This window comes from Sycon ciliatum, chromosome 6 (assembly GCF_964019385.1).
Source record: "Sycon ciliatum chromosome 6, ocSycCili1.1, whole genome shotgun sequence".
Lineage (NCBI taxonomy): Eukaryota > Metazoa > Porifera > Calcarea > Leucosolenida > Sycettidae > Sycon > Sycon ciliatum.
In genome coordinates, this window is record NC_088648.1 from 14792409 (window position 1) to 14805464 (window position 13056).

Sequence of the window (13056 nt, forward strand, 5' to 3'; positions counted from 1 at the left end):
GATAAAAAATCAATACTGGCTTTCTGGGCAAATTGTAAACCATGGGAAAAGGCCGGAAACCTGGCCGAAATTCTAACTCCTTAACGGCTGATCCAATTGTTCCGAAACCTTCACAGAACAATTTGCCGTGTCCCAAAGACCCAAACCTGATTGTAAATCTTTTTGAAACACACTATAGTACATTGTAGCCTTATTGTGGTTACAGACAGTTGCCATGGCAATGTTCGGCAGGAATCGCAACCTATGTGGTGAAACACCGAGCCTTGAAGTTGTATTCTTCGATGGTAAAATGTGATCGCATGGGCTGACGGGTGCACTAAAGCGGTTCTGGAAAATTTGTAGTGAGTGAGAGACTTTTGCGATGACTTGCACTGTGTTCTGTTGAGGTATATGCATTTGGAGATGATGTTTATGAAATCAGCTTTGCGCAGTGGTAGTACCATAGCCAATGAGGTCCAACCGAGGCGTGGTTATTGCTAGTTGAAAACTTTTCCCAATATCCCGCATTGACGACTTGAAACATAGTCGGCTTTGCAATTTTTGAAGGCTCATCCGTGAGCCAACTTTCAATTGAAATCAAAGAAAGAGTTGGATTCCAAATTAGAAACCCTTGTCTGGATCACACAAAGCATAGAAATTGTTGCTATGTACAGCTGTCCTTTACCTTCGGAGAGTGGCCTTGAGGAACCGATAAGTGCATGCCTATTAAAAGAAGTCAGTTGCATGTGGTCAAAGGCAAGGAAACCACAGAGATAAACTTGCTCTATCCATTTTCGGACTGCCAGACTCTTTCTTCATATCATCAAGAGTACATAACCCAAGAGTGTGCAACTCCAGCTATGGGATCTGAAACGGAACTTCACATCACGTGATGAACCCGTACACATTATTTGCACTCTGTGCATACTCTCTTGTGGTCACTTTGCACTGTTTGCCAGCATATCCTTTTGAACCATGTCACGTGATGTGAAGTTCTGCCGTCGCAGCACAGCATAGAGGTTGTGCAGGCAGTTGCACACTCTTGGGGTTATCTACTCTTGATATCATGCCAGACTCTTCTCTCCCCTTTACCCTGCTATATTTTGAGAGAAAAAAAAGAAATAAAAGTCAAAAAAGAAATGTCCTCCCCGGCCGGGAATCGAACCCGGGTCTTCCGCGTGACAGGCGGAGATACTTACCACTATACTACCGAGGATTGACTGATGGAGGTTCTGCAGCTCCAGCACAATAACCTCACTTCAATGGAATATCTTCTTCTGCAAATGCATAGCAACAAAAGCCTCGACACATGTACAATACTTATAGGCGATTCACACGACAGGCAGATCCACGTGCACCGGACCGTTGCTATGGTATTTCACCTGTGAACGAGAAAAGTGGCTGAAAAAATGCAAGCGAGCTGGGGGCCCACTTTCACGATAATCGTGGCGGACACGAGTACACCGAAAAGCGCGAAACAAGACTTGATTTTTGACACGGCTCTTTTCAACGTGATGATAATTTTAATGTACCGGTATGTGTGTTTTGAAAATTTGAAATACCCATGGCAACTGGTGGGTGAATCATTCAAAAAATGCAAATGTGCCTGTCGTCAAGTGCAGCCATGTGAATCCACACAGTCACTTTTCTCGTGAATCACTCGCTGTAAAACGTGCAAGTGCCTGTCGTGTGAATCGCCTATAAGTACAGTTTGTGCTCTTTGAAATCCAGCCCAAAGTGCAAAACTGGTGTCCTGAAAGAGTTCCTATTACATCACTGTATGTGCACATGAGTACGTCCAGCCGCATTCGTACCACTTCCAGGGTGTCAACGGGCAGAAAGTTGAGGGCGCCAAAAATGCACTCTGGGTTGAATTTCACCGAACACATCTGTACATGTGCAGTTTATCCACAGCGGGACTGTAGCCTACTGGAGAGTGTTTTCGTATTGACACTGAGCATCGTCAGGCGAAATTACTGGTCAGTCGGCGACACGCATTTTTCACAAAAATTTGCGTTTCACCTGCTGGGAGAGTATGCGTGTACTCGAGTCTCATCCTGAGCACGTTTTTTTTCATTCTTTTTTCAGCTCCAGTATAGCTGTATTTTTCATTGCAAAGCCGTCCTCGATTGTTGTGCTCGTAGTTCAAACGAAGTGGACATTCAATCATGAAGGCAGAGGACATAGGAGCCTGATTGGAGTTTCTCGTGGCATAGGACGGCCACACAGAGACACTTTAGGATTTTCTGAATATAAAATACCGTAGGCACGATGCTGAGATCAATTTGTGCGATATCAAATTGTTTGCGATCTACCACATCGAGCAGAACGGGATCCAAACACAAGCTTACCGTCAGTTAGGCTGCCGACCTGACTGGACAAATGATCCCTGGCTTCACCAGACGCCAGAAGTCGGACACCATGTCCTTTGCCGTGACGTCCATCTCCAAAAAGAACTTCATCTTCGTCGTGAAAAGGCTTGAAATACTCAATATTCAACCGAGATTCGCGGTCTCACCCTTTCTCAGATTGAATCTGTTTTTGTTGTAGCAGTTGCAGGGCAGATCCCCGCCACTACTTCAACAGGAGATGGCTCCAAAGCATGCCTGGAACAAGCCATATCGAGGTTGCAAGCCACCCCTCTCAGCAAGACATGGCCAGCAATCGAGGACATCTGAGAGTTGTAATTTTTGTACTCCTCCGAGGTGTGATTTTTGGCGTGCTGGACCAAGCACAAGGAAGCTATCTGCAAAAAACCTGCAGAAAATGGTTGTTGTTTGATCCTTTGGTGTAATCTTTGTTTCTAGTCGAAGCTAGTTGCTGTTTGGAGCAGAAACGCTGAAATTGACTATTTTCTGCATGTACTCATTCATGTACTCATGTACTCAGTCATGCAGTCTCACTCGTATTTAGCTCTTTTTCTGGAATGGATGCTGCTCTGCGCCCCTTGGTGAACATTTCCTGCGCTCGTGGAGCAGCTGAAAAGGACCACTGGTATGTCTGGCTCCTGGTTTGAAAGTGGAGAGTCGACTTTTGTGCCTTGAAAAAGGAGTAGAGAGCGATAAAGGTACGTCTGTGGCTTATTTTTGAGTGCTCCTCGTACATTTTTGATCATGATAGAAATTCTCAGACCAAAGTCAGACCAAAGTCAGCGCGATGATGGCCGTACAGTTTTCTTGTGGATTTTTTAGTTGTTTCATCTCGTATTTATGTCAGTATCGTGATGGTGAAGTGGAGAGGGTGATTTTCTTCCTCTAGGCATCGTTCGGCCGACTTTGCTTCGTCCTCGTTGAAAAGTGATCCTGAAAAAAAGATCGATTCGCAAAATTATGTTGATTTTCAATGTACGTGATGACATGCGATTGCTGGCTATGAATTCGAAATTTCAATGGTGGAAGATATACTATGAAGAGAATTTCAAAAAGTATGTTTCGCGGAGCGATCGCTCAACCTACGTCATTCAAACTTTGCAGGATGGTTCAGACGTACATGCTAGGCATGGAACCACAGGAGATGATATCATAGCTGACACACAGAGTCACACACACCGCAGATTCGTGTGCACAGATACTAAATTAGTGGATGTCGTCATCTTCTTCCCGCTGATCTCAAATGTACTATGACGTGCTATTTCGCCTGACGGCTACACAAAGAAAAGGCAACTACACTTCAATCACGTTCTAGTTGATGAAGGGCTTGTTTCGTTTCTTGAAAATGCTCGTTGGAGTAGCCTTGGAAAATCTCAGATGGATGGGACTTATTTTATTTTGTACCCGTTGCCTTGTATCTGGGCTCTAGATTCTTGTTTTCAGTGGTATTTTTCAGTCTCGCCATGCTGATCAATAACTAGTACGCTAGCTAAAGTCAGGATTACAGGTGTGGGTACTGTAAAAGCCATATATATATAACGAAGTGCTAACTCTAACGAGTTAACGAGGAGAAATCTGTCGTTAAAATAGAAATCGTTATACAGAAATCGATACATATACTGTCCTATTGAGCGTTGAGAATAAGTGAGAATCGTTACCTTTGGTACACGTAAACCAGTCGATTTTGGGAAATCGTTATATACTGTATGCGCCTCGTTAGAATAATGGCTTTTACAGTATCAGAACTTGAGATTGTAATTGGCTGTTGCCATGGCAACATGTTGCTCGTCGACTAGGATGTTGCCCCAGTTACGCTTCGTGCTTTTGCTTATTTGAAACCAGCTGACTCGCACTCCAGACAGAGATTTTTTGATTGCATTCTTCAGTCTAGTAGGATGCCTGCGGCCAAACCTATTCCGTAACTACTGACCCTAAACAACAGCATGTAATAAATAGCTTGTCTGGGATCTTGAGAAGTTCATACTCTGGTTTACCTTCAACCACGAATAAATCTTTCGCCTTTTACTAAAGATTTCCGTGGAGGTGGACATTGAAGGAGTCTTCAAATGAATTTTTCTTTAGCCCTTGCTCATTGAGCAGGGCTCTATATCTATTAACCAAAAAAAAGTAAAGAGAAAAAAGGCTGTTTGTGCAGTCAAATCCACTTGCACGAAAGCGCTGCAATGGTATTTCACCTGGGAACGAGAAAACTGCAAGCGAGCTACGGGCCCAAGTTCACGATAATCGTGGCATGCATGAGTACGAGGTGAATAGCAATTTCTGGACATGAAAATAAAATAGAGGCCCACTGGCTGTGTGTTTTACATTTTTCATATCTTTTTGTATCTATTGTATGGCCTAATCCTTCATCTTTCCGAATATGTGACAATTGCTCATGCTGTGATCCCAGAGACTGTGTAGCAGGATGTTTTCGACAGGCCAATTTTTTGGCCTAAGTTTCAGTGTATGGAATTCTGGACATGAGAGTAAAATAGCGTCAATCGGCATCCTATACTGCACCATTTTTGTTATTTTTTCTATTGGCGGACTGCAGTTGGCCTCTCCACACTTCCAGCCAGCAGGTCCAAGACTATACAGCGTCTGAAGTGGAGTGCACATGGGGAAGCCAACGATTCGTCCATTACTTCTTATTTTACTCAAAATTCAAAATTCTCTTGCGACATAGTACCACAAAACTCGTTGAAGTGCCTCCCAAGAAAAGGCTATCAACAAGGCACCGACACGAGGAGAAACTACAACAGCCCAGCTGTCAACTACAACAAGAAAAATGTTCATCAACCTGACTGACTTGACTCTACACGCGACGAAAAATTATTTTACTCGAAATGTCCAGAAATGTACAATGTCCAGAAATAGCAATTCACCTCGTACTTCAGGAGTAGACGAAAAAAGCGTGAAACAAGACTTGATTCGTTACGCAACTCTTTTCACCATGATAATTATTGTATGCGTGTTGTGAAAAAATGAAATACCCATGGCAACTGGTGGGTGAATCATTCAGAAATGCAAACGTGCCTGTCGTCGAGTGCAGCCGTGTGAATCCACACAGTCACTTTTCTCGTGCAAGTGCCTGTCGTGTGAATCGCCTATAAGGGGTTGGCAGGTTGCTTTTTTCAAAAGCGAATGTGCTCAAACTCCGACATGAAATCAGCCGACTGTGTTGCAGCCTGTTTATGTACACACGTGGTACACAGCCGTGCTAGACCGCAGTAGACGATAGAGCGGAAATGAGATCTTTTTTACTTGAGCTAACTTACCGAGCGATAATGCTGAAAAGGATGGTGTCTAGTAGCGAACCACCGTACAGCCAGCATCGACGCTCTCTCTCTCTCCTGTAATGGTGAAAAGCTGTCAGTGATTGGTTGGCTGCCTCTTCACCACGTGAAAACACTAAAATCGGTCGAAAATTATACAACAACCAAATCACGGCAGATTTTGTGGGAACCTTGTACGACAAATCCGATTACACCAGGTGATTTTCGTGCCGATCTTGACAAGTTTTGTACTCTATAATATTATGTTAGTGTAATGTAGTGGAGAAGATTGTGTTCATTGTGTCCGTTCTGTTGATCTTCTACCGGCTTCGTGTTGTTGCAAAAAAGGATCCACGAGCAGAATTCGAACCCAGCACCACTGTCTCTCCGGGACAGTGCCCTACCGATTAGGCTACCGAGGTCACACACACACACACACACACACACACACACACACACACACACACACACACACACACACACACACACACACACACCCGTGGATCCTTCTTACAATGTCTCGTGTTTGCTGCTGACAACAATCTCCATTGATCTCCTCAGTTTGGTCCTGCTTTATGTCTGTGTGATGTATTTTGTTGTCAGCTGAATGCTGGGTTAGTTCGGCCATGTTTTGTTCTTTGTCGCCCTAGCGACCAGTCAACGCCGTTCCAGTGAAGACGTGGTTTCAACTTTCTTGTTTCTGTGTTTTGGGTGTTGTGTGGTTGTTTCTGTGTGTGTTCTGGGTTAGTATGTTGTGTGTTTGTGTGGAAGAGATAGTAGGTACACTGTAGTTTGAATTTGTAGAAAGGAAAAGAGCATGGGAGGTGAAAGTTATCGCTTCTCGGCCTTTTGGCTAAGATCAAGTGTAGTATCTGTTCTTATCAGTTTGATCGCTGATATGTTGACTATATGTCAACATTCGATCAAATGTATTTTTGCTCCTTGGAGAGCGGCTCGAAGCTTGCTTCACCCTCTCCACGGATCACCCTGGTATTGCAGTTCTTCCAGGTGTGGTCCATTTCCCTTCTTGGGATTGTAATCAAGCAAAAGAAATATATTTTTCTAAAGAATCGACGAGGAGACAATAGTCGTAAAATGGCAATAAACGAGAGAGCTTGGAAGCTCAGGGCCCTACGCTATGCTTTTTTGCCTTGATGACCTAGACAAAAAAAAGCATAGGGATGTTATAAATTCTTTAAAAAAATCCTTTTTTAAGACATAACCTGGGATTCGAACCCGCACTATCGCGCGCCCTGCATGCATCCCCCCGATACACTTCGCATACATACTAATTCTTCCAAGTTGTTTCACATTGTGATCTTGCATTTGAAAGCCCTATTTGAATATGCATTGTAGCCAGCCGTCTTTGATGGCACGGTACGGTAGGGGATAGGTACGGGACAGGTACGATCGAGGGTAATACGACACCGTCTCCCATACCGTACCATTAAACACAGCTGGCCACATACAGCTGCCCGCAATATTTAAATAGGGCTTTCAAACGCAAGATAATAACGTGAAGCAACTTGGAAGAATGGGTATGAATGCGAAGTGTATGGGGGAATGCATGTAGGGCGATAGTGCGGGTTCGAATCCCAGGACTTGCCTGAAAAAATTAGGAAAAATTGAAAAATTTATAACATCCTATGCTTTTTTGCCGTCAGATACGGATAGCGCCAGGCGTGACACAAACAAACAAACAAACACACAAATACCAAATTAAAGCTGTGTGGTACGTAACGTCTTCTGCATAGCTACGGGAATAAGATAAATTGTGCACTCATAACAACAGCAAAAATGAAGAAAGTCAAGTTCCATAACGTTTTCTTGTGGCTGTCATCAGTGGAACGTCGTCACATAAAAATGTAATAACTAAAACACACACTTATATACATGTAAGTAATATGGTTTCAGGTAGAAATACAGCAGCTAACAAGTACAAAAAGCGAAGTTTGCACCTTTTGCAATGTGTGAATATAATGTGTGAATATAAGGTAAGGTCGTAAGGTGTTTGACGATTCCTGGTTTAGTGTTTTTCGTTGCGCACGTTTCTTCAAGCAATTGCAGGTGTTGGAAGCTGTGTATATTCGTACTCGTGACCCTGTGCTATGTAAACAGAAAGAAAACGTTGTATCACTCACACTCTTCAAGTAATACACACGCACCATTACATTCATTCACACAGTATCACATTCATCTGCCACTACCTTTCTCACATACACTATATTCACACATTGCAAAGGTGCAAACTTCGCTTTTTGTACTTGTTAGCTGCTGTATTTCTACCTGAAACCATATTAGCTACATGTATATAAGTGTGTGTTTTAGTTATTACATTTTTATGTGACGGCGTTCCACTGATGATAGTCACAAGAAAACGTTATGGAACTTGACTTTCTTCATTTTTGCTGTTGTTATGAGTGGACAATTTATCTTATTTATTGCCATTTTTCTAAAGATTTGTGATTTTCGTTTGAGTTCTCCTGATAATAGAATTGTATCGACATGGCAGATAAAGAAACAGTATTGCAAGATTGGGGAGATGATGCCATTGGTGGAATCGTAGAGACCAGATGAAAATAAGATTCTGGCACAAGTAGACCAGAAACATAGACTGGACCTGGTGTTGGTGCTTGAGAGTGTGAACATATGTGAACTTCACTTGACGAATTTGCACTGTGTGCCACGTGTGAAATCTACACTCTGTGTTTCTCAGTGGTTTGTGGAGTGAGTAAAATTGCCATTGGACGAGTGTGTCGTCTCTAGAGGGAAAGTGCCACGAGATGAGGTTGTAGTTACGGAAAAGTGAGATGTTCTAGTCTGCCCCCCCCCCCCCCCCTCCCCCTCTCAATGGTATAATATTATGGTGCGGTCCACCTTCATCTTGCCTATTACATTATGCTATTCGTAGCCACAGCCTCGGTGATAAGTGGGCTGGCGGCATGCATTTGGGATCTTGGGCGTTTACGCAAAGAAAGCGAAAACTTGTTGTGCGTTTTCATGTTGAGCCTCCTGGACCAGCCAGGTGGAATCCCAGGTGCTTCGATTTGGGATCCCGGTTGACTGGGCCAGCTAATTGATTTCAATATTATTAGCAATGGATCCATCTCGTAATCTTCGGGACGCACGTGCTGTCAGGTTCAACTGTTGGCAAATTGTTCACAGGGGCGTCGCACACGGTACGGTCACTACGGTATTTGCTCCAAGTACCCCGTGAATCAATAAAATGCAATGAGTTGGGCTCTACATTTCCAAAATGTTCTGCTCCCCCCCCCCCCCCCACGAGTAAATTGTACTTCAGATGGCTGACCGTACCACACAAAATTACCTTCCGACTTCCATCAAGTCTTCGTCGATTGGATTTGTCTACGTTCCCATGTTCTCTACCATCATGGTAATAGTATAACATCACCCGTAATGCGCAGTTAGTTAGACCTGCCAGGTGTCAACACAGCCCGCAATGCTTTCGGGAATGTTGTTACCATTAGCAACGGACACCCTGATGTTGCATACTGCAGGGGCGTCGCAGGGTAGTTGAGAGTGGCACGATCGGTGTCCGGGGTGTTCCCTGTGGGAGAAAAATGGATATTTTCGGCCAACAGGGTGCAATTTAGCACTCTACAGGCGCTCTGGGCGGAGCACCTAGGACGAAAACTGGCACTACCATGGTCGCACTGGTCGTACCGTGTGTGACGCCTCTGTACTGTGTGTTTGTGTTGTTTTCCTTGTTAGCTTTGACTTTAGGCACTGTATAGTGTAGTGTGGTGGAGCTGGTGATGTTTCTATCACCTTGACAACCAGCCGATACAGTACCGGTGAAGAATCCTCGTTTACTCTCTTGTTCCAGTTCCGTTGCGTGTTGTGTGGTTGTTTCTGTGTGTGTTTTGGGTTCGTGTGTTGTGTGTTTGTGTGGAAGAGGTAGTAGGGACACTATAGTTTGAATTTGTAGAAAGGAAAAGATCGTGGGAGGTGAAAGTTATCGCTTCTCGGCCTTTTGGCTAAGATCAAGTGTAGTATCTGTTCTTATCAGTTTGATCGCTGATATGTTGACTATATGTCAACATTCGATCAAATGTATTTTTGCTCGTTGGAGAGTGGCTCGAAGCTTGCTTCACCCTCTCCACGGATCACCCTGGTATTGCAGTTCTTCCAGGTGTGGTCCATTTCCCTTCTGGGGATTGTATTCAAGCAAAAGAAATATATCTTTCTAAAGATCTGTGATTTTTGTTTGAGTTCTCCTGATAATAGAATTGTATCGACATGGCAGATAAAGAAACAGTATTGCAAGATTGGGGGGGGGGGGGGGATGATGCCATTGGTGGAATCGTAGAGACCAGATGAAAATAAGATTCTGGCACAAGTAAACCAGAAACGTAGACTGGACCTGATGTTGGTGCTTGAGAGTGTGAACATATGTGAACTTCACTTAACGAATTTGCACTGTGTGCCAAGTGTGAAATCTACACTCTGTGTTTCTCAGTGGTTTGTGGAGTGAGTAAAATTGCCATTGGACGAGTGTGTCGTCTCTAGAGGGAAAGTGCCACGAGATGAGGTTGTAGTTACGGAAAAGTGAGATGTTCTAGTCTGCCCCCCCCCCCCTCCCCCTCTCAATGGTATAATATTATGGTGCGGTCCACCTTCATCTTGCCTTTTACATTATGCTATTCGTAGCCACAGCCTCGGTGATAAGTGGGCTGGCGGCATGCATTTGGGATCTTGGGCGTTTACGCAAAGAAAGCGAAAACTTGTTGTGCGTTTTCATGTTGAGCCTCCTGGACCAGCCAGGTGGAATCCCAGGTGCTTCGATTTGGGATCCCGGTTGACTGGGCCAGCTAATTGATTTCAATATTATTAGCAATGGATCCATCTCGTAATCTTTGGGACTCGCGTGCTGTCAGGTTCAACTGTTGGCAAATTGTTCACAGGGGCGTCGCACACGGTACGGTCACTACGGTATTTGCCCCAAGTACCCCAAGTACCCCGTGAATCAATAAAATGCAATGAGTTGGGCTCTACATTTCCAAAATGTTCTGCTCAGCCACCCCTCCTCCACGAGTGAATTGTACTTCAGATGGCTGACCGTACCACACTAAATTACCTTCCGACTTCCATCAAGTATTCGTCGATTGGATTTGTCTACGTTCTCATGTTCTCTACCATCATGGTAATAGTATAACATCACCCGTAATGCGCAGTTAGTTAGACCTGCCAGGTGTCAACACAGCCCGCAATGCTTTCGGGAATGTTGTTACCATTAGCAACGGACACCCTGATGTTGCATACTGCGGGGGCGTCGCAGGGTAGTTGAGAGTGGTACGATCGGTGTCCGGGGTGTCCCCTCCCCCCCCCCCCCCCCGTGGGAGAAAAATGAATATTTTCGGCCAACAGGGTGCGATTTAGCATTCTACAGGCGCTCTGGGCGGAGCACCTAGGACGGAAACTGGCACTACCATGGTCGCACTGGTTGTACCGTGTGTGACGCCTCTGTACTGTGTGTTTGTGTTGTTTTCCTTGTTAGCTTTGACTTTAGGCCGTAGCTTGTGACCAGTAGGCACTGTATAGTGTAGTGTGGTGGAGCTGGTGATGTTTCTATCACCTTGACAACCAGCCGATACTGTACCGGTGAAGAATCGGCGTTTACTCTCTTGTTCCAGCGCCTTTGGGTGTTATGTGGTTGTTTGTGTGTGTGTGTTCTGGGTTAGTATGTTGTGTGTTTGTGTGGAAGAGGTAGTAGGGACACTATAGTTTGAATTTGTAGAAAGGAAAAGAGCGTGGAAGGTGAAAGTTATCGCTTCTCGGCCTTTTGGCTAAGATCAAGTGTAGTATCTGTTCTTATCAGTTTGATCGCTGATATGTTGACTATATGTCAACATTCGATCAAATGTATTTTTGCTCGTTGGAGAGTGGCTCGAAGCTTGCTTCACCCTCTCCACGGATCACCCTGGTATTGCAGTTCTTCCAGGTGTGGTCCATTTCCCTTCTGGGGATCATAATCAAACTAAAGAAAAACAAACTTAGAAGATGCGATTTCGGCGGTAATAGTCACGAAGTTCATGAACTTCTAAGTTTGTATTGTTGTCCCTCACGCTGACGTGCGACTAGTTGTTGGAGGTGACAGCGTTGCGAATAGCTATACTGGCTCTCAACGTCTGTTTATCACAACTCCATGAGCGACTCTCACTCACGCTGCTACCTGGAGCTTCACGAGGTGTTTGTCGCGCTGGAAACAAAGCATCTCTGTAAGTTTGTATCCCTGGTGATGGTTTGGCCTGGAGAGCAGTATATAAGTGGTGCTTTTCAGGCACAATCTTCCTCAGCCTACTCAAGCTCAACTGATGAGGGGTGAATTCCCCGAAACACTGTGTATTGAGCAGGGAGTGGTGCTTTCTTGCAGGTTTGCCGAGTGGAAGGTGCGACGTGCTCCTCGTGTGCTCCGGATGGCAGTCGTGAGTCAGTCAAGTGTCAAGTTCGGCAAGAAGCGTGTGTTCCTAGTTGGAACAATCAACTTCATAAAGAAAAACATTCACTTATATTCTAAACTTATTGATTGCGGTTATCAAATTATTGTCTCCTCGCCGTGTGTTTACACATTCTAAACCCAAAGCGTAAAGTTGATTCACACCCGGTCGAACTTTTTCTGCCTGTGAAGCCACTTCGCCGTTGGACTTGTACAATGTTGAACCGACGCATGCACTGCTGTACATGTACATGATACGTGCCAGTGCAGGATGAAAATGTGCACAATCCAGCACATCGAGTCTGACCTTCCGTGTTGTTATACATTGTACTGTACTTGACAGCCTTGATCAAACTTCCGCCCCCTGCCGAAAACCCAGCTAGGAAGTGACGCTGCGTGGGTGGGTGTGGGGGGGGGGGGGATGTAGTGCAAGTGAAGTCTGCTCTGGGTAACTAGAAGTACATTAGTTTGTGAGTTTAATCGAAGAGTACGGGAGACTTGTGGTACCTATGGAATGTGATCTTCTGTCAGGACCCGTGGAAGCAGTTGACGGTTGTCTTGTGCGGGTCAAGGTACAAGCAGCATTCATTGTATAATACGCTTGACACTTATGCCCCACGGCTGTTCACGTGCAGGCACTTATCAATATGGCGTCGTTCGGTGCGATTTATGTAACATTGTGCGAATAGTACACATACGCGATGAGTTTGCGTTATTGGAAGAAACTCAAGTCGATCCTCGCGTGGTTCACGATTTGGGACGCGAAACCAAGAGAAAAGTTTTGAAAGCGCTCGAGCGAGATACTCGACTTTTCGACAATTTGAGAGGGAAAGAGGGTGGAAAGGCGTCCTGGCCTGCCCAGTTAGCTGTCTTTCCGCTTCAAACTTGCTCGAACTACTCCTGGCAGTCTGGAGATTGATCTCGCCGTGTGATTGCCAGCCTCTGCTTGGCGTGCTCGCGTGTACAACATTCAAGT

At 44.8% G+C, this 13056-nt stretch overlaps 1 protein-coding gene and 6 non-coding genes across 7 annotated transcripts in view; 6 read left to right on the top strand and 1 right to left on the bottom strand.

The window, feature by feature from the left end:
* The window catches only part of LOC135819449 (glycosyltransferase 1 domain-containing protein 1-like), a 144099-nt gene that overhangs the window by 93195 nt on the left and 37848 nt on the right, over positions 1 to 13056 (top strand). The gene's annotated exons all lie outside the window — the stretch shown is intronic.
* Positions 420 to 559, top strand: LOC135820305 (U4 spliceosomal RNA). Its single transcript, XR_010554035.1, has one exon. It is a non-coding gene; the product is annotated as a U4 spliceosomal RNA (small nuclear RNA).
* Positions 1124 to 1195, bottom strand: Trnad-guc (transfer RNA aspartic acid (anticodon GUC)). Its single transcript has one exon. It is a non-coding gene; the product is annotated as a tRNA-Asp (tRNA).
* Positions 4329 to 4451, top strand: LOC135820313 (U5 spliceosomal RNA). Its single transcript, XR_010554043.1, has one exon. It is a non-coding gene; the product is annotated as a U5 spliceosomal RNA (small nuclear RNA).
* Positions 6457 to 6647, top strand: LOC135820353 (U2 spliceosomal RNA). Its single transcript, XR_010554082.1, has one exon. It is a non-coding gene; the product is annotated as a U2 spliceosomal RNA (small nuclear RNA).
* Positions 9602 to 9792, top strand: LOC135820356 (U2 spliceosomal RNA). Its single transcript, XR_010554085.1, has one exon. It is a non-coding gene; the product is annotated as a U2 spliceosomal RNA (small nuclear RNA).
* Positions 11411 to 11601, top strand: LOC135820357 (U2 spliceosomal RNA). The gene has a single exon (XR_010554086.1). It is a non-coding gene; the product is annotated as a U2 spliceosomal RNA (small nuclear RNA).